The sequence below is a fragment of the Manis pentadactyla genome, chromosome 2 (assembly GCF_030020395.1).
Source record: "Manis pentadactyla isolate mManPen7 chromosome 2, mManPen7.hap1, whole genome shotgun sequence".
NCBI classification, from domain to species: domain Eukaryota; kingdom Metazoa; phylum Chordata; class Mammalia; order Pholidota; family Manidae; genus Manis; species Manis pentadactyla.
The window spans coordinates 20,237,633-20,257,396 of record NC_080020.1 but is presented as its reverse complement, the minus strand read 5'-3'; positions in this window follow the sequence as shown (position 1 = coordinate 20,257,396).

The following is a 19,764-nucleotide window of genomic DNA, read 5'->3' as shown; positions in this document are numbered from 1 at the left end:
CCAGCCTTCCTAGTCCCTTACTTCCATAAATTAGTGATGGGGAGGGTCAAGTAAACATAATGTTACTCATGTAGATGTAGACTAATGATAAAAAAACAATAAGTAAGGAAGAGTACATACATGGATACATACATAAAAAATAAAGAATAGAATACAGCAGACCAGTTTAGAAGAGACATGTGCACCCCTATGTTTATCACAGCACTATACACAATAGCCAAGGTAAGTGTCCATCAGTAGATGAACAGTGGAATATTATTCAGCCAGATGAAGAAAACCAATCCTACCATTTACAACAACATGGATGGAGCTAGAGGGTATTATGCTCAGTGAAATAAGCCACGCAGAAAACAAAAAGTGTCAAATGATTTCACTCACCTATGGAGTATAAAAAAAAGAAAGAGAGTGAAAGAACAAGACAGTAGTAGCCTCACCGAACCCAGGAAGGGACTCACGGTTACGAACGGGAATGTGACTGAGGAGGATGGGTTGGAAAGGAGAGAAGAGAGGGAAAATGGGGCATTACGAGTAGCACACATAATGTGGGCAGGCGGCAGGTATGGTCAAGGCAGTATAACACAGCAAAGATCAGTAGCACTTCTACAGCATATTCCTGGGCTGATGGACATTGACTCTTAAGGGCTATGTGTGGGGGGGAATTGGTAATGGGGGTAGTCTAACAACCATAATGTTGCTCATGGAACTGTTTAGTACTGACACCAAAATAAAAGGAAACACACAGTACCTTGGGTCTGGATTCCAAGTTTACCTGATGCTGTCAAGTTGGTCAGTGTCCACCTCACCAGAATCACAGCTGCTCCTTAAAGCATACACATTCTGTCTCTAGGAAAGAGGCACCACTGTGACATCATGGAATTTCCAGGCAACAGTGCTGCTCTTGCAAACTCCACCCCCATGGCGGGCACTGCCCAGCCGTGGGGAGCTGCATCACAAGATGAATAGGGAATATTATTCGCCATATAAATAATGATTTCACTCGTGATTGGAGTATCAGAACAAAGAAAATACTGAAGGAGAAAACATGAGCAGTCTCACAGAAACCAGATATGGACTACAAGTTACCAAAGGGAAAGAGACCGGGGTGGATAGTTGGGACAGGAGGGATAAAGGGAGAGGGAAAGAAAGTGTGCTTTACGATTAGCATGTATAATGTGGGAGGGGGGGTCACAGGGAGGGCTGTACAACACAGAGAAGACAAGTAGTGATTCTACAGTGTCTTACTATGCTCATGGACAGTGACTGCTAAGGGGTATGTGGGGGAATCTTCATGATGGGGGGAGTCTAATAAACATAATGTTACTCATGGAATTGTGTATTAATGACAGAAAGATAGACAGGAAGATAGATTAATAGATATAGATAGACAAGAAATGAATTAATGCATGAATAAATAAATATATATGTACATAAACACATACATAAAAAGAAAGAAAGCAGAAGCCCAGCTGAAAAAAGACACACAAATCCCTGTGTTTACCACAGCACTATTAACAACAGCCAATCTACAATAACAGGAGCTACATTAAGGTTACTACATGCCCCAGATAAAGTCCACCAAACATACCACATGACAGTCACTGTCCGTCAGCATAGTATGATGCTATAGAATTACTATTTGGACTCTCTGTACTATACAGACTTCCGCACGGGAGGTACCCACACACTATGTGAGCTAATCATAATGCCCCCTGTTCTCCCTTCTCCCTCCCTTCACAACCAGTCTTTCTAGTCCCTTAAGCTTTGGTAAATTGGTGATGGATGGAGTCTACTAAACATAATGATACTCATGTAGTTGTTGACTAATGACAAATGAGTAAATAATAAATAAGCAACTACATAAATGAATACATACATAAAAAAATAAATAATAAAATGCAGCAGTCCAGTTTAAAACAGACATGTGCACCCCTATGTTTAACACACCACTATTTATAATAACCAAGCTAAGTGTCCAACAGAAGATGAAAAGTGCAATTTTATTCAGCCAAAACAAAACAAGAAATCCTACCATTTACAACAACATGGATGGAGCTAGAGGGTAATATGTACAGTGAAATAACCCAGGCGCAGAAAGACAGGTATCAAATGATATCACTAACCTCTCAGAAGGAGAAGCAAGAGAAACTGAGTGAACAAAACAGCACCAGATTCATAGAAGCCAAGATTGGACTAACATTTACCAAAGGGAAAGAGACCGGTGTGGATAGCTGGGACTGGACGGATAAGGGGAGAGGGAAAGAAAGTGTGCATTGCGATTAGCACGTATAATGTGGGGGTGGGGGTCCCAGAGAGGCCTGTACATCACAGAGAAGACAAGTAGTGATCTTACAGCATCTTACTATGCTGATGGACAGTGACTGTGAAGGGGTATGTGGGGAGATCTTGGTGAAGGGGGGAGCCTAGTAAACATAATGTCCTCCATGTAATTGTAGATTAATGATACCAAAATATTTAAAAAATTATAAATTGAATTAAGGAATGCAGAAAAGTGGAGACGTTTCATAAAAGAAGAGATACAAATGGCCAAAGAGTCCATGGAAAAATATTCAGCAACAGTAGTCATCAAAGAAGAGCAAATTAAAATAACAGTGTGACATCCCAAATATGCTGGAATGATTAAAAAAAACAAAACCTGACACTGCCAGACCTCAACTGTTGATCAATCTGGTGGGCATGTAAAATGGTACACCATTTTGGGAAAAAGATCTGGCAGTTTGGATAAACTTAAAAACATACTGACCTCATGGCCCTGCAATTCCACTTGTTAGCTTTTACTCAAATGAAAATGGGTGCTTATGCTTACAAAAAGACCTATACACAAACCTTCTCAGAGACTATATTCACAGTAGGCCAAACTAAAAACAGGCTTCTTAAAACATCTGTGGTTTATTCATAGAAAGAAGTACTACTCATCAATAGAAAGGACTGAATCACCAATACAAGGTGATTGAATCTCACAGACATGTTGTGTAAAAAACCTTATGCAAAAACAAACCGACAATTGCAGGCGCGCCGGTCGGGCGGTGGGCAGGGGCGTTGGGCATGGGCGGGGCCGAAGGCGCCGCGGGGCGGAGCCAGGAGGTGGCGAGGGGTGGGCGCGCCGGGCGCGGGGAGCTGTCAGCGGCCGCTCTCACAGGGCCGCGTCGCTGGCTGCACCCTTCCGCCAGGAGGAGGCCTTCAGGGAACTTGGGCGGCGGCGGCGGTTCGCTGCTTCCTGGGGAGGGAGGAGCGTTCGTGTGAGCGAGGCCAGGCAGGAGGCCTACACTCGAGCGCCTCCCGAGCCCGTGCCCGCGCCCACACCCGCACCCGCTGGTCCCCAGCCCGGAGGTTCCTCGAGGTCGCCTCGGAGGCGGGCCCCGGCGGCGGCGGGCCCTGGCGGAAGCGGCTCAGCAGACAAGCGGCCTCAGGGTACCGGGCGCCGCCGGGGCCGCCGCGCAGGTGCCTTGGCAAAATGACCCCGGGGTCACCGCGGCGCGGTGCCTGATGGGGGAGGCCGGGGAGCCCCTGCGGACCAACCGAGAGAGCTCAGCAGCTTGCAGGGACAGGCGGGACGCCCGCTGGGAGCTCACCCTGCTGCAACCCTCGCCTCCCTTTTTTATTTTTCCTGGCTTTCATCGTTATCTAGTCAGGAATCCGCGGGTTTCTTTTCACTATCATTGATCAACAATTATATGAGCAATATTAGAGTTAGTAGACTCCCCAGATCATCAAGTTCCCTCCCTACCACATACCCTATTAGAGTCACTATCCGTCAGCATAGTACGATTCTATAGAATCACTACTTGACTTCTCTGTATTACACTGACTTCCACGTGGAACCCCTCCCACATTATGGGAGCTAATCTTAATGCCCCCTTTCCACCCTTCTGCTTCCCTTCCCAACCAGCCTTCCTAGACGCTTACCTTTGGAAAATTGGTGATGGGGGGAGTCTAGTAAACATAATGTTACCCATGTAATTGGAGATTAATGACAAGTAAATAAATAAATAAATGATAGAATGCAGCAGCCCAGTTTTCAAAAGACATGTGCGCCCCTATGTCTATCACAGCACTATTCACAATAGCCAAGCTAACTGTCCATCAGAAGATGAGCAGTGGAATATTATTAGGCCCTATGCAGAACAGAAATCCCATCACTTGCAACAACATGGATGGAGCTAGAGGGTATTATGCACAGTGAAATAAACCCAGTGGAGAAAGACAAGTATGAAGTGATTTCACCAACCTTTGGAAAAGGAAATCCAAGAGAAACTGCATGAACAAAAGGGCACTAGATTCACAGAACCCAAGAAGACACTGACAGTTACCAAAGGGCAAGGGACTGTGGTGGATAGTTGAGAATGGAGGGATAATGGGAGAGGGAAAGAAAGCGTGCATTACGATTAGCACGTATAATGTGGGAGCGGGGTCACAGGGAGGGCTGTACAACACAGAGAAGACAAGTAGTGATTCTACAGTATCTTTTTATGCTCATGGACAGTGACTGCAATGGGGTATCTTCCGGGAATCTTCGTGATCGGGGGAGTCAAGTAAATATAATGTTACTCATGCAATTGTATAATAATGACAGATAGATAGGTAGTTAGCTAGATGGAAAGACAGATAAATGAATGAATGCATAAATAAATAAATCCATATAAAGGAAGACAGAAAGAAAGTTAGATAGAATGTTAGAGAGACTGAAAAATAGATGGATAGATAGATAGATAGATGGATAAATAGATAGATATGTAGATAGAAAGACAGATGAATGAATACATGACTAAATAAATACATACATGAGAGGGAAGGAAGGAAGGAAGGAGGGAGGGAGGGAGGGAGGGAGGAAGAAAGGAAGGAAGGAAGGAAGGAAGGAGTAAAGCACCAGCCCAGTTTTAAAAATCTACAATGATATGAGCTACATGATGGTTACTACACTCCCCAGATCAAGTCCACGCAACATACTCCATTACAGTCAGTGTCCATCAGCTTAGCAAGATGCTACAGAGTCACGACTTAAACTCTCTGTACTATACTGACTTTCCCGTGGGACCTCCCCACACATAATGTGAGCTGGTCGTAATGCCCCCTGTACACCCTTCTCCCTCCCTTCCCAACCAGCCTTCCTAGTCCCTTACTTCCATAAATTAGTGATGGGGAGGGTCAAGTTAACATAATGTTACTCATGTAGATGTAGACTAATGATAAAAAAACAATAAGTAAGGAAGAGTACATACATGGATACATACATAAAAAATAAAGAATAGAATACAGCAGACCAGTTTAGAAGAGACATGTGCACCCCTATGTTTATCACAGCACTATACACAATAGCCAAGGTAAGTGTCCATCAGTAGATGAACAGTGGAATATTATTCAGCCAGATGAAGAAAACCAATCCTACCATTTACAACAACATGGATGGAGCTAGAGGGTATTATGCTCAGTGAAATAAGCCACGCAGAAAACAAAAAGTGTCAAATGATTTCACTCACCTATGGAGTATAAAAAAAAGAAAGAGAGTGAAAGAACAAGACAGTAGTAGCCTCACCGAACCCAGGAAGGGACTCACGGTTACGAACGGGAATGTGACTGAGGAGGATGGGTTGGAAAGGAGAGAAGAGAGGGAAAATGGGGCATTACGAGTAGCACACATAATGTGGGCAGGCGGCAGGTATGGTCAAGGCAGTATAACACAGCAAAGATCAGTAGCACTTCTACAGCATATTCCTGGGCTGATGGACATTGACTCTTAAGGGCTATGTGTGGGGGGGAATTGGTAATGGGGGTAGTCTAACAACCATAATGTTGCTCATGGAACTGTTTAGTACTGACACCAAAATAAAAGGAAACACACAGTACCTTGGGTCTGGATTCCAAGTTTACCTGATGCTGTCAAGTTGGTCAGTGTCCACCTCACCAGAATCACAGCTGCTCCTTAAAGCATACACATTCTGTCTCTAGGAAAGAGGCACCACTGTGACATCATGGAATTTCCAGGCAACAGTGCTGCTCTTGCAAACTCCACCCCCATGGCGGGCACTGCCCAGCCGTGGGGAGCTGCATCACAAGATGAATAGGGAATATTATTCACCATATAAATAATGATTTCACTCGTGATTGGAGTATCAGAACAAAGAAAATACTGAAGGAGAAAACATGAGCAGTCTCACAGAAACCAGGAATGGACTACAAGTTACCAAAGGGAAAGAGACCGGGGTGGATAGTTGGGACAGGAGGGATAAAGGGAGAGGGAAAGAAAGTGTGCTTTACGATTAGCATGTATAATGTGGGAGGGGGAGTCACAGGGAGGGCTGTACAACACAGAGAAGACAAGTAGTGATTCTACAGTGTCTTACTATGCTCATGGACAGTGACTGCTAAGGGGTATGTGGGGGAATCTTCATGATGGGGGGAGTCTAATAAACATAATGTTACTCATGGAATTGTTTATTAATGACAGAAAGATAGACAGGAAGAGAGATTAATAGATATAGATAGACAAGAAATGAATTAATGCATGAATAAATAAATATATATGTACATAAACACATACATAAAAAGAAAGAAAGCAGAAGCCCAGCTGAAAAAAGACACACAAACCCCTGTGTTTACCACAGCACTATTAACAACAGCCAATCTACAATAACAGGAGCTACATTAAGGTTACTACATGCCCCAGATAAAGTCCACCAAACATACCACATTACAGTCACTGTCCGTCAGCATAGTAAGATGCTATAGAATTACTATTTGAACTCTCTGTACTAGACAGACGTCCGCACGGGAGGTACCCACACACTATGTGAGCTAATCATAATGCCCCCTGTTCACCCTTCTCCCTCCCTTCACAACCAGTCTTTCTAGTCCCTTAAGCTTTTGTAAATTGGTGATGGATGGAGTCTACTAAACATAATGTTACTCATGTAGTTGTTGACTAATGACAAATGAGTAAATAATAAATAAGCAACTACATAAATGAATACATACATAAAAAAATAATAAAATGCAGCAGTCCATTTTAAAACATACATGTGCACCCCTATGTTTAACACACCACTATTTATAATAACCAAGCTAAGTGTCCAACAGAAGATGAAAAGTGCAATTTTATTCAGCCAAAACAAAACAAGAAATCCTACCATTTACAACAACATGGATGGAGCTAGAGGGTAATATGCACAGTGAAATAACCCAGGCGCAGAAAGACAGGTATCAAATGATATCACTAACCTCTCAGAAGGAGAAGCAAGAGAAACTGAGTGAGCAAAATAGCACCAGATTTATAGAAGCCAAGAATGGACTAACATTTACCAAAGGGAAAGAGACCGGTGTGGATAGCTGGGACTGGACGGATAAGGGGAGAGGGAAAGAAAGCGTGCATTGCGATTAGCACGTATAATGTGGGGGGGGGGGTCCCAGAGAGGCCTGTACATCACAGAGAAGACAAGTAGTGATCTTACAGCATCTTACTATGCTGATGGACAGTGACTGTGAAGTTGTATGTGGGGAGATCTTGGTGAAGGGGGGAACCTAGTAAACATGATGTCCTCCATGTAATTGTAGATTAATGATATCAAAATATTTTTAAAAATTATAAATTGAATTAAGGAATGCAGAAAAGTGGAGACGTTTCATAAAAGAAGAGATACAAATGGCCAAAGAGTCCATGGAAAAATATTCAGCAACAGTAGTCATCAAAGAAGAGCAAATTAAAATAACAGTGTGACATCCCAAATATGCTAGAATGATTAAAAAAAACAAAACCTGACACTGCCAGACCTCAACTGTTGATCAATCTGGTGGGCATGTAAAATGGTATACCATTTTGGGAAAAAGATCTGGCAGTTTGGATAAACTTAAAAACATACTGACCTTATGGCCCTGCAATTCCACTTGTAAGCTTTTACTCAAATGAAAATGGGTGCTTATGCTTACAAAAAGACCTATACACAAACCTTCTCAGAGACTATATTCACAGTAGGCCAAACTAAAAACAGGCTTCTTAAAACATCTGTGGTTTATTCATAGAAAGAAGTACTACTCATCAATAGAAAGGACTGAATCACCAATACAAGGTGATTGAATCTCACAGACATGTTGTGTAAAAAACCTTATGCAAAAACAAACCGACAATTGCAGGCGCGCCGGTCGGGCGTTGGGCATGGGCGGGGCCGAAGGCGCCGCGGGGCGGAGCCAGGAGGTGGCGAGGGGTGGGCGCGCCGGGCGCGGGGAGCTGTCAGCGGCCGCTCTCACAGGGCCGCGTCGCTGGCTGCACCCTTCCGCCAGGAGGAGGCCTTCAGGGAACTTGGGCGGCGGCGGCGGTTCGCTGCTTCCTGGGGAGGGAGGAGCGTTCGTGTGAGCGAGGCCATGCAGGAGGCCTACACTTGAGCGCCTCCCGAGCCCGTGCCCGCGCCCACACCCGCACCCGCTGGTCCCCAGCCCGGAGGTTCCTCGAGGTCGCCTCGGAGGCGGGCCCCGGCGGCGGCGGGCCCTGGCGGAAGCGGCTCAGCAGACAAGCGGCCTCAGGGTACCGGGCGCCGCCGGGGCCGCCGCGCAGGTGCCTTGGCAAAATGACCCCGGGGTCACCGCGGCGCGGTGCCTGATGGGGGAGGCCGGGGAGCCCCTGCGGACCAACCGAGAGAGCTCAGCAGCTTGCAGGGACAGGCGGGACGCCCGCTGGGAGCTCACCCTGCTGCAACCCTCGCCTCCCTTTTTTATTTTTCCTGGCTTTCATCGTTATCTAGTCAGGAATCCGCGGGTTTCTTTTCACTATCATTGATCAACAATTATATGAGCAATATTAGAGTTAGTAGACTCCCCAGATCATCAAGTTCCCTCCCTACCACATACCCTATTAGAGTCACTATCCGTCAGCATAGTACGATTCTATAGAATCACTACTTGACTTCTCTGTATTACACTGACTTCCACGTGGAACCCCTCCCACATTATGGGAGCTAATCTTAATGCCCCCTTTCCACCCTTCTGCTTCCCTTCCCAACCAGCCTTCCTAGACGCTTACCTTTGGAAAATTGGTGATGGGGGGAGTCTAGTAAACATAATGTTACCCATGTAATTGGAGATTAATGACAAGTAAATAAATAAATAAATGATAGAATGCAGCAGCCCAGTTTTCAAAAGACATGTGCGCCCCTATGTCTATCACAGCACTATTCACAATAGCCAAGCTAACTGTCCATCAGAAGATGAGCAGTGGAATATTATTAGGCCCTATGCAGAACAGAAATCCCATCACTTGCAATAACATGGATGGAGCTAGAGGGTATTATGCACAGTGAAATAAACCCAGTGGAGAAAGACAAGTATGAAGTGATTTCACCAACATTTGGAAAAGGAAATCCAAGAGAAACTGCATGAACAAAAGGGCACTAGATTCACAGAACCCAAGAAGACACTGACAGTTACCAAAAGGCAAGGGACTGTTGTGGATAGTTGAGAATGGAGGGATAATGGGAGAGGGAAAGAAAGCGTGCATTACGATTAGCACGTATAATGTGGGAGCGGGGTCACAGGGAGGGCTGTACAACACAGAGAAGACAAGTAGTGATTCTACAGTATCTTTTTATGCTCATGGACAGTGACTGCAATGGGGTATCTTCCGGGAATCTTCGTGATCGGGGGAGTCAAGTAAATATAATGTTACTCATGCAATTGTATAATAATGACAGATAGATAGGTAGTTAGCTAGATGGAAAGACAGATAAATGAATGAATGCATAAATAAATAAATCCATATAAAGGAAGACAGAAAGAAAGTTAGATAGAATGTTAGAGAGACTGAAAAATAGATGGATAGATAGATAGATAGATGGATAAATAGATAGATATGTAGATAGAAAGACAGATGAATGAATACATGACTAAATAAATACATACATGAGAGGGAAGGAAGGAAGGAAGGAGGGAGGGAGGGAGGGAGGGAGGAAGAAAGGAAGGAAGGAAGGAAGGAAGGAGTAAAGCACCAGCCCAGTTTTAAAAATCTACAATGATATGAGCTACATGATGGTTACTACACTCCCCAGATCAAGTCCACGCAACATACTCCATTACAGTCAGTGTCCATCAGCTTAGCAAGATGCTACAGAGTCACGACTTAAACTCTCTGTACTATACTGACTTTCCCGTGGGACCTCCCCACACATAATGTGAGCTGGTCGTAATGCCCCCTGTACATCCTTCTCCCTCCCTTCCCAACCAGCCTTCCTAGTCCCTTACTTCCATAAATTAGTGATGGGGAGGGTCAAGTAAACATAATGTTACTCATGTAGATGTAGACTAATGATAAAAAAACAATAAGTAAGGAAGAGTACATACATGGATACATACATAAAAAATAAAGAATAGAATACAGCAGACCAGTTTAGAAGAGACATGTGCACCCCTATGTTTATCACAGCACTATACACAATAGCCAAGGTAAGTGTCCATCAGTAGATGAACAGTGGAATATTATTCAGCCAGATGAAGAAAACCAATCCTACCATTTACAACAACATGGATGGAGCTAGAGGGTATTATGCTCAGTGAAATAAGCCACGCAGAAAACAAAAAGTGTCAAATGATTTCACTCACCTATGGAGTATAAAAAAAAGAAAGAGAGTGAAAGAACAAGACAGTAGTAGCCTCACCGAACCCAGGAAGGGACTCACGGTTACGAACGGGAATGTGACTGAGGAGGATGGGTTGGAAAGGAGAGAAGAGAGGGAAAATGGGGCATTACGAGTAGCACACATAATGTGGGCAGGCGGCAGGTATGGTCAAGGCAGTATAACACAGCAAAGATCAGTAGCACTTCTACAGCATATTCCTGGGCTGATGGACATTGACTCTTAAGGGCTATGTGTGGGGGGGAATTGGTAATGGGGGTAGTCTAACAACCATAATGTTGCTCATGGAACTGTTTAGTACTGACACCAAAATAAAAGGAAACACACAGTACCTTGGGTCTGGATTCCAAGTTTACCTGATGCTGTCAAGTTGGTCAGTGTCCACCTCACCAGAATCACAGCTGCTCCTTAAAGCATACACATTCTGTCTCTAGGAAAGAGGCACCACTGTGACATCATGGAATTTCCAGGCAACAGTGCTGCTCTTGCAAACTCCACCCCCATGGCGGGCACTGCCCAGCCGTGGGGAGCTGCATCACAAGATGAACAGGGAATATTATTCACCATATAAATAATGATTTCACTCGTGATTGGAGTATCAGAACAAAGAAAATACTGAAGGAGAAAACATGAGCAGTCTCACAGAAACCAGGAATGGACTACAAGTTACCAAAGGGAAAGAGACCGGGGTGGATAGTTGGGACAGGAGGGATAAAGGGAGAGGGAAAGAAAGTGTGCTTTACGATTAGCATGTATAATGTGGGAGGGGGGGTCAAAGGGAGGGCTGTACAACACAGAGAAGACAAGTAGTGATTCTACAGTGTCTTACTATGCTCATGGACAGTGACTGCTAAGGGGTATGTGGGGGAATCTTCATGATGGGGCGAGTCTAATAAACATAATGTTACTCATGGAATTGTTTATTAATGACAGAAAGATAGACAGGAAGAGAGATTAATAGATATAGATAGACAAGAAATGAATTAATGCATGAATAAATAAATATATATGTACATAAACACATACATAAAAAGAAAGAAAGCAGAAGCCCAGCTGAAAAAAGACACACAAACCCCTGTGTTTACCACAGCACTATTAACAACAGCCAATCTACAATAACAGTAGCTACATTAAGGTTACTACATGCCCCAGATAAAGTCCACCAAACATACCACATGACAGTCACTGTCCGTCAGCATAGTAAGATGCTATAGAATTACTATTTGAACTCTCTGTACTAGACAGACTTCCGCACGGGAGGTACCCACACACTATGTGAGCTAATCATAATGCCCCTGTTCACCCTTCTCCCTCCCTTCACAACCAGTCTTTCTAGTCCCTTAAGCTTTTGTAAATTGGTGATGGATGGAGTCTACTAAACATAATGTTACTCATGTAGTTGTTGACTAATGACAAATGAGTAAATAATAAATAAGCAACTACATAAATGAATACATACATAAAAAAATAATAAAATGCAGCAGTCCATTTTAAAACATACATGTGCACCCCTATGTTTAACACACCACTATTTATAATAACCAAGCTAAGTGTCCAACAGAAGATGAAAAGTGCAATTTTATTCAGCCAAAACAAAACAAGAAATCCTACCATTTACAACAACATGGATGGAGCTAGAGGGTAATATGCACAGTGAAATAACCCAGGCGCAGAAAGACAGGTATCAAATGATATCACTAACCTCTCAGAAGGAGAAGCAAGAGAAACTGAGTGAGCAAAATAGCACCAGATTTATAGAAGCCAAGAATGGACTAACATTTACCAAAGGGAAAGAGACCGGTGTGGATAGCTGGGACTGGACGGATAAGGGGAGAGGGAAAGAAAGCGTGCATTGCGATTAGCACGTATAATGTGGGGGGGGGGTCCCAGAGAGGCCTGTACATCACAGAGAAGACAAGTAGTGATCTTACAGCATCTTACTATGCTGATGGACAGTGACTGTGAAGTTGTATGTGGGGAGACCTTGGTGAAGGGGGGAACCTAGTAAACATGATGTCCTCCATGTAATTGTAGATTAATGATATCAAAATATTTTTAAAAATTATAAATTGAATTAAGGAATGCAGAAAAGTGGAGACGTTTCATAAAAGAAGAGATACAAATGGCCAAAGAGTCCATGGAAAAATATTCAGCAACAGTAGTCATCAAAGAAGAGCAAATTAAAATAACAGTGTGACATCCCAAATATGCTAGAATGATTAAAAAAAACAAAACCTGACACTGCCAGACCTCAACTGTTGATCAATCTGGTGGGCATGTAAAATGGTATACCATTTTGGGAAAAAGATCTGGCAGTTTGGATAAACTTAAAAACATACTGACCTTATGGCCCTGCAATTCCACTTGTAAGCTTTTACTCAAATGAAAATGGGTGCTTATGCTTACAAAAAGACCTATACACAAACCTTCTCAGAGACTATATTCACAGTAGGCCAAACTAAAAACAGGCTTCTTAAAACATCTGTGGTTTATTCATAGAAAGAAGTACTACTCATCAATAGAAAGGACTGAATCACCAATACAAGGTGATTGAATCTCACAGACATGTTGTGTAAAAAACCTTATGCAAAAACAAACCGACAATTGCAGGCGCGCCGGTCGGGCGTTGGGCATGGGCGGGGCCGAAGGCGCCGCGGGGCGGAGCCAGGAGGTGGCGAGGGGTGGGCGCGCCGGGCGCGGGGAGCTGTCAGCGGCCGCTCTCACAGGGCCGCGTCGCTGGCTGCACCCTTCCGCCAGGAGGAGGCCTTCAGGGAACTTGGGCGGCGGCGGCGGTTCGCTGCTTCCTGGGGAGGGAGGAGCGTTCGTGTGAGCGAGGCCATGCAGGAGGCCTACACTTGAGCGCCTCCCGAGCCCGTGCCCGCGCCCACACCCGCACCCGCTGGTCCCCAGCCCGGAGGTTCCTCGAGGTCGCCTCGGAGGCGGGCCCAGGCGGCGGCGGGCCCTGGCGGAAGCGGCTCAGCAGACAAGCGGCCTCAGGGTACCGGGCGCCGCCGGGGCCGCCGCGCAGGTGCCTTGGCAAAATGACCCCGGGGTCACCGCGGCGCGGTGCCTGATGGGGGAGGCCGGGGAGCCCCTGCGGACCAACCGAGAGAGCTCAGCAGCTTGCAGGGACAGGCGGGACGCCCGCTGGGAGCTCACCCTGCTGCAACCCTCGCCTCCCTTTTTTATTTTTCCTGGCTTTCATCGTTATCTAGTCAGGAATCCGCGGGTTTCTTTTCACTATCATTGATCAACAATTATATGAGCAATATTAGAGTTAGTAGACTCCCCAGATCATCAAGTTCCCTCCCTACCACATACCCTATTAGAGTCACTATCCGTCAGCATAGTACGATTCTATAGAATCACTACTTGACTTCTCTGTATTACACTAACTTCCACGTGGAACCCCTCCCACATTATGGGAGCTAATCTTAATGCCCCCTTTCCACCCTTCTGCTTCCCTTCCCAACCAGCCTTCCTAGACGCTTACCTTTGGAAAATTGGTGATGGGGGGAGTCTAGTAAACATAATGTTACCCATGTAATTGGAGATTAATGACAAGTAAATAAATAAATAAATGATAGAATGCAGCAGCCCAGTTTTCAAAAGACATGTGCGCCCCTATGTCTATCACAGCACTATTCACAATAGCCAAGCTAACTGTCCATCAGAAGATGAGCAGTGGAATATTATTAGGCCCTATGCAGAACAGAAATCCCATCACTTGCAATAACATGGATGGAGCTAGAGGGTATTATGCACAGTGAAATAAACCCAGTGGAGAAAGACAAGTATGAAGTGATTTCACCAACATTTGGAAAAGGAAATCCAAGAGAAACTGCATGAACAAAAGGGCACTAGATTCACAGAACCCAAGAAGACACTGACAGTTACCAAAAGGCAAGGGACTGTTGTGGATAGTTGAGAATGGAGGGATAATGGGAGAGGGAAAGAAAGCGTGCATTACGATTAGCACGTATAATGTGGGAGCGGGGTCACAGGGAGGGCTGTACAACACAGAGAAGACAAGTAGTGATTCTACAGTATCTTTTTATGCTCATGGACAGTGACTGCAATGGGGTATCTTCCGGGAATCTTCGTGATCGGGGGAGTCAAGTAAATATAATGTTACTCATGCAATTGTATAATAATGACAGATAGATAGGTAGTTAGCTAGATGGAAAGACAGATAAATGAATGAATGCATAAATAAATAAATCCATATAAAGGAAGACAGAAAGAAAGTTAGATAGAATGTTAGAGAGACTGAAAAATAGATGGATAGATAGATAGATAGATGGATAAATAGATAGATATGTAGATAGAAAGACAGATGAATGAATACATGACTAAATAAATACATACATGAGAGGGAAGGAAGGAAGGAAGGAGGGAGGGAGGGAGGGAGGGAGGAAGAAAGGAAGGAAGGAAGGAAGGAAGGAGTAAAGCACCAGCCCAGTTTTAAAAATCTACAATGATATGAGCTACATGATGGTTACTACACTCCCCAGATCAAGTCCACGCAACATACTCCATTACAGTCAGTGTCCATCAGCTTAGCAAGATGCTACAGAGTCACGACTTAAACTCTCTGTACTATACTGACTTTCCCGTGGGACCTCCCCACACATAATGTGAGCTGGTCGTAATGCCCCCTGTACATCCTTCTCCCTCCCTTCCCAACCAGCCTTCCTAGTCCCTTACTTCCATAAATTAGTGATGGGGAGGGTCAAGTAAACATAATGTTACTCATGTAGATGTAGACTAATGATAAAAAAACAATAAGTAAGGAAGAGTACATACATGGATACATACATAAAAAATAAAGAATAGAATACAGCAGACCAGTTTAGAAGAGACATGTGCACCCCTATGTTTATCACAGCACTATACACAATAGCCAAGGTAAGTGTCCATCAGTAGATGAACAGTGGAATATTATTCAGCCAGATGAAGAAAACCAATCCTACCATTTACAACAACATGGATGGAGCTAGAGGGTATTATGCTCAGTGAAATAAGCCACGCAGAAAACAAAAAGTGTCAAATGATTTCACTCACCTATGGAGTATAAAAAAAAGAAAGAGAGTGAAAGAACAAGACAGTAGTAGCCTCACCGAACCCAGGAAGGGACTCACGGTTACGAACGGGAATGTGACTGAGGAGGATGGGTTGGAAAGGAGAGAAGAGAGGGAAAATGGGGCATTACGAGTAGCACACATAATGTGGGCAGGCGGCAGGTATGGTCAAGGCAGTATAACACCGCAAAGATCAGTAGCACTTCTACAGCATATTCCTGGGCTGATGGACATTGACTCTTAAGGGCTATGTGTGGGGGGGAATTGGTAATGGGGGTAGTCTAACAACCATAATGTTGCTCATGGAACTGTTTAGTACTGACACCAAAATAAAAGGAAACACACAGTACCTTGGGTCTGGATTCCAAGTTTACCTGATGCTGTCAAGTTGGTCAGTGACCACCTCACCAGAATCACAGCTGCTCCTCTAAGCATACACATTCTGTCTCTAGGAAAGAGGCACCACTGTGACATCATGGAATTTCCAGGCAACAGTGCTGCTCTTGCAAACTCCACCCCCATGGCGGGCACTGCCCAGCCGTGGGGAGCTGCATCACAAGATGAACAGGGAATATTATTCACCATATAAATAATGATTTCACTCGTGATTGGAGTATCAGAACAAAGAAAATACTGAAGGAGAAAACATGAGCAGTCTCACAGAAACCAGGAATGGACTACAAGTTACCAAAGGGAAAGAGACCGGGGTGGATAGTTGGGACAGGAGGGATAAAGGGAGAGGGAAAGAAAGTGTGCTTTACGATTAGCATGTATAATGTGGGAGGGGGGGTCACAGGGAGGGCTGTACAACACAGAGAAGACAAGTAGTGATTCTACAGTGTCTTACTATGCTCATGGACAGTGACTGCTAAGGGGTATGTGGGGGAATCTTCATGATGGGGCGAGTCTAATAAACATAATGTTACTCATGGAATTGTTTATTAATGACAGAAAGATAGACAGGAAGAGAGATTAATAGATATAGATAGACAAGAAATGAATTAATGCATGAATAAATAAATATATATGTACATAAACACATACATAAAAAGAAAGAAAGCAGAAGCCCAGCTGAAAAAAGACACACAAACCCCTGTGTTTACCACAGCACTATTAACAACAGCCAATCTACAATAACAGTAGCTACATTAAGGTTACTACATGCCCCAGATAAAGTCCACCAAACATACCACATGACAGTCACTGTCCGTCAGCATAGTAAGATGCTATAGAATTACTATTTGAACTCTCTGTACTAGACAGACTTCCGCACGGGAGGTACCCACACACTATGTGAGCTAATCATAATGCCCCTGTTCACCCTTCTCCCTCCCTTCACAACCAGTCTTTCTAGTCCCTTAAGCTTTTGTAAATTGGTGATGGATGGAGTCTACTAAACATAATGTTACTCATGTAGTTGTTGACTAATGACAAATGAGTAAATAATAAATAAGCAACTACATAAATGAATACATACATAAAAAAATAATAAAATGCAGCAGTCCATTTTAAAACATACATGTGCACCCCTATGTTTAACACACCACTATTTATAATAACCAAGCTAAGTGTCCAACAGAAGATGAAAAGTGCAATTTTATTCAGCCAAAACAAAACAAGAAATCCTACCATTTACAACAACATGGATGGAGCTAGAGGGTAATATGCACAGTGAAATAACCCAGGCGCAGAAAGACAGGTATCAAATGATATCACTAACCTCTCAGAAGGAGAAGCAAGAGAAACTGAGTGAGCAAAATAGCACCAGATTTATAGAAGCCAAGAATGGACTAACATTTACCAAAGGGAAAGAGACCGGTGTGGATAGCTGGGACTGGACGGATAAGGGGAGAGGGAAAGAAAGCGTGCATTGCGATTAGCACGTATAATGTGGGGGTTGGGTCCCAGAGAGGCCTGTACATCACAGAGAAGACAAGTAGTGATCTTACAGCATCTTACTATGCTGATGGACAGTGACTGTGAAGTTGTATGTGGGGAGACCTTGGTGAAGGGGGGAACCTAGTAAACATGATGTCCTCCATGTAATTGTAGATTAATGATATCAAAATATTTTTAAAAATTATAAATTGAATTAAGGAATGCAGAAAAGTGGAGACGTTTCATAAAAGAAGAGATACAAATGGCCAAAGAGTCCATGGAAAAATATTCAGCAACAGTAGTCATCAAAGAAGAGCAAATTAAAATAACAGTGTGACATCCCAAATATGCTAGAATGATTAAAAAAAACAAAACCTGACACTGCCAGACCTCAACTGTTGATCAATCTGGTGGGCATGTAAAATGGTATACCATTTTGGGAAAAAGATCTGGCAGTTTGGATAAATTTAAAAACATACTGACCTTATGGCCCTGCAATTCCACTTGTAAGCTTTTACTCAAATGAAAATGGGTGCTTATGCTTACAAAAAGACCTATACACAAACCTTCTCAGAGACTATATTCACAGTAGGCCAAACTAAAAACAGGCTTCTTAAAACATCTGTGGTTTATTCATAGAAAGAAGTACTACTCATCAATAGAAAGGACTGAATCACCAATACAAGGTGATTGAATCTCACAGACATGTTGTGTAAAAAACCTTATGCAAAAACAAACCGACAATTGCAGGCGCGCCGGTCGGGCGTTGGGCATGGGCGGGGCCGAAGGCGCCGCGGGGCGGAGCCAGGAGGTGGCGAGGGGTGGGCGCGCCGGGCGCGGGGAGCTGTCAGCGGCCGCTCTCACAGGGCCGCGTCGCTGGCTGCACCCTTCCGCCAGGAGGAGGCCTTCAGGGAACTTGGGCGGCGGCGGCGGTTCGCTGCTTCCTGGGGAGGGAGGAGCGTTCGTGTGAGCGAGGCCATGCAGGAGGCCTACACTTGAGCGCCTCCCGAGCCCGTGCCCGCGCCCACACCCGCACCCGCTGGTCCCCAGCCCGGAGGTTCCTCGAGGTCGCCTCGGAGGCGGGCCCAGGCGGCGGCGGGCCCTGGCGGAAGCGGCTCAGCAGACAAGCGGCCTCAGGGTACCGGGCGCCGCCGGGGCCGCCGCGCAGGTGCCTTGGCAAAATGACCCCGGGGTCACCGCGGCGCGGTGCCTGATGGGGGAGGCCGGGGAGCCCCTGCGGACCAACCGAGAGAGCTCAGCAGCTTGCAGGGACAGGCGGGACGCCCGCTGGGAGCTCACCCTGCTGCAACCCTCGCCTCCCTTTTTTATTTTTCCTGGCTTTCATCGTTATCTAGTCAGGAATCCGCGGGTTTCTTTTCACTATCATTGATCAACAATTATATGAGCAATATTAGAGTTAGTAGACTCCCCAGATCATCAAGTTCCCTCCCTACCACATACCCTATTAGAGTCACTATCCGTCAGCATAGTACGATTCTATAGAATCACTACTTGACTTCTCTGTATTACACTGACTTCCACGTGGAACCCCTCCCACATTATGGGAGCTAATCTTAATGCCCCCTTTCCACCCTTCTGCTTCCCTTCCCAACCAGCCTTCCTAGACGCTTACCTTTGGAAAATTGGTGATGGGGGGAGTCTAGTAAACATAATGTTACCCATGTAATTGGAGATTAATGACAAGTAAATAAATAAATAAATGATAGAATGCAGCAGCCCAGTTTTCAAAAGACATGTGCGCCCCTATGTCTATCACAGCACTATTCACAATAGCCAAGCTAACTGTCCATCAGAAGATGAGCAGTGGAATATTATTAGGCCCTATGCAGAACAGAAATCCCATCACTTGCAATAACATGGATGGAGCTAGAGGGTATTATGCACAGTGAAATAAACCCAGTGGAGAAAGACAAGTATGAAGTGATTTCACCAACATTTGGAAAAGGAAATCCAAGAGAAACTGCATGAACAAAAGGGCACTAGATTCACAGAACCCAAGAAGACACTGACAGTTACCAAAAGGCAAGGGACTGTTGTGGATAGTTGAGAATGGAGGGATAATGGGAGAGGGAAAGAAAGCGTGCATTACGATTAGCACGTATAATGTGGGAGCGGGGTCACAGGGAGGGCTGTACAACACAGAGAAGACAAGT